Below are 2,747 nucleotides of genomic sequence, written 5' to 3' on the forward strand. Positions count from 1 at the left end.
TTCATTGCTCCCCGTCCCCTCTAATCTGGGCGCTACGAAACAGAAGCCAGCTCTGTCTCACTTAATCACCTTTTATTCCAGCAGCATCCTATCCTACCCCACCCCCACCAACTGCTCTTAGCAGGGGACCGTCAGGGTTTTGCAGGAGGTAAACGTTGTTCCCGACGCGGATCTGTGCGCCTGTGTGATGCCTCTCACCTGGGCTGGGGTTTCCAGGTTGTCCTTGTGCTGAATCCATAACATCTTGAGCTCACAGGATGCTCCCCGCCATCACCACGAAACGTTCAGAGGACGTTCTTGGCTTCTGGAGACGGGGACAATTTGAGGATCATTATTCCAAGAAAGGGGCTGGGCTCGGGGACTGGAACGCGGTAGGCTAGGAACCCCTTTGATTCCCCCCAGTTCCCGCCGAACGCGGTGGTCTCAGCTGGTACCCGAGCTGCGCCGCCGCCCGCCTTGTCTTCCGGGGGCCTTAGGTTGGAAAGAGCAGGAAATTAAGCTGGAAAGAAAGGCGGCTTTCTGCCGCCTTCCTTTGTAATCTCATTTTGTTGCTTTCTTCTGATGCTGCTTGTGTAGGATCCAGCTCAGCTGTTTCACAAATCGGGGAATGTATATTCACGATTCTCTTGCAATTGACTAAATTTTTAAGAAGCAAAGAAATAATGCTTATAAATCACGAAAGGAATGCAAAGTAACCTGGTTGCGGTTGGGGGTGTAGCTCAGTGGTAGAGCGCGTGCTTAGCATGTACGAGGTCCCGGGTTCAATCCCCGGCACCTCCACCAGTTTTGGGAGGCTGTGTTTGTGATTAAAGCACTTTCTATCTCCACATCTACTTTCATTTCTTCTATTAAACCTGGCATCTCCCTCCATTCCGTTTTCTGTCTTTGTGGTTCTTAGTAACTGAGAGCTTTGCCACAAACTGGAATATCCTGAACCCTACATCACAAACATTACTTTTGGAAATTAATAGCTGGTTTCTTTGGATTTTAGACTCTCAGTTTCATTTACCTTTTTCTTTTTTGAATTCTGGAGATTTATTGGAGCAAAGAACACTATGAAAGTATAATAGCAGAAAAAATATCTTACTAGTTTCCTCCTTCTGAGCTTGCAACCACCCCACACCTCACCTTTTCTTGAATCATCAGATTTTGGAAGCCGGGGCCCCCTGTTGTTACTGTGTGGTGTAGACAAAAAAAGGACAATAAAATGCCGTTACAGTGTGTTGTGCGTCTCAGGCCTTAAACTGAATGATACAAATGGCATTGACTGGTTGAATGAATGAATACAGAACTTTGCTTAGATAGCTCAATGGGAGTGAGAGAGAACAAGCATCCAAATATCTCTCATTCAAGAAAATTTCAAGGAAAATAAATGGCATGTGAGGTTCATTTTACAAATATACTTAACTATATGACCACTTCCGCTGACCATAATTCAAGCAAGTATCCCACAACACCCTCATGTGTTAACCAATCAAAAAATCAAAACTGATTTGCCTAGGCCAGAGCTAGTCTGAAATATTAATCAAATACATAACATGAGAAAAGAAAATTGTTCTTTTTTAACTTATTGATTTCTAGAAAATGTTTTTATTTTGGAGAATAATTCTGCGTAATAGAAAATGTTAATAAGTTCCTATTGTCTGTACCACCTATTTAAGTCTTTTAAAGGTATTTTGTAATTAAATACATTTAATTTTTTTTAGTGACGAGGCAAAGATATGTATTATCTTCACTACTAGTTAATGTTGTAATAAATGTATTAGCCAAAGCATTTAGACATGAAAAAATAATTAAAAAATTATTAGATAGAAAGAGAAAGCTATCACTATATCTTGGCAGGATTACACATGTGAAAACCACCTCTTAAAATGGAAAAGCTATTACACATAGAGTATTTAGTAAAGTAGCAAGCAAACAAAAAAATTCCCCCAGTTAAAAAAAAAAAAACAGTTTTAAAATTTCCATACACACACACACACACACACACACACACACACGCCTTTCCATCACACACACACCTTTCCATACTCAACCTTTGAAGACTTTTTAATATAAATTTTATTTTGAAAGCTGACAAATGAAGAAAAGGAATCAGGCATTTATCCTATCTCTCCCACATGGAATGTATTTCAGGATAAGTATAGTTGACAAAGAAAAGATTTCCTTCATAGAAATCATAGCTAATAAATATAGGAATAATGACAAAATTGGAGTTAACATGTGCAACTATTAATAATATTGCTATAATGCATCCAGGTCACAATCATCAATGATTGCTACAACAATGAGGTGAAATTGGGTGGGAACACCTAGAATGGATGGAGCAGATAGACCCACCAGACACCAAAGCTACATTTTACATGATCTAATGTGAGCAGTCACACATGATGTGACTCACATACACATATCCAGGACCACCAATAAAATAGTTGTTTTGAAAATTAGCTCTTTAGTCAGGCATGGTGGCTCACTCCCCGTAATCCCAGCACTTTAGAAGACTGAGGCAAGAGGATCACTTGAGCCCAGGAGTTCAAGGCCAGCCTAGGCAACATAGTGAGAATTTGTCTCGATGAAAAAATATTCATAAATTTGCCTGGTGTGGTAGTGTGCTCACCTGAAGTTCCAGATACTCAGGAGGTTGAGGTGGAAAGATCACTTGAGCCCAAGAGTTTGAGTGATTGTACCACTGTACTCCAGTCTGGGTGGCAGAGTGCAACCCTGACTCAAAAAATAATAAATCTTTA

The 2,747-nt window shown here is 40.5% G+C and overlaps 1 non-coding gene across 1 annotated transcript; it reads left to right on the top strand.

Annotated features, from left to right (window-relative positions):
* Positions 1-708: 708 nt before the first annotated feature.
* On the top strand, positions 709-780 carry TRNAA-AGC. Its single transcript has one exon. It is a non-coding gene; the product is annotated as a tRNA-Ala (tRNA).
* The last annotated feature ends 1,967 nt before the right edge of the window (positions 781-2,747 follow it).

The sequence above is a fragment of the Carlito syrichta genome, unplaced genomic scaffold (genome assembly GCF_000164805.1).
Source record: "Carlito syrichta isolate Samal-C Ts95f unplaced genomic scaffold, Tarsius_syrichta-2.0.1 Scaffold307028, whole genome shotgun sequence".
NCBI classification, from domain to species: domain Eukaryota; kingdom Metazoa; phylum Chordata; class Mammalia; order Primates; family Tarsiidae; genus Carlito; species Carlito syrichta.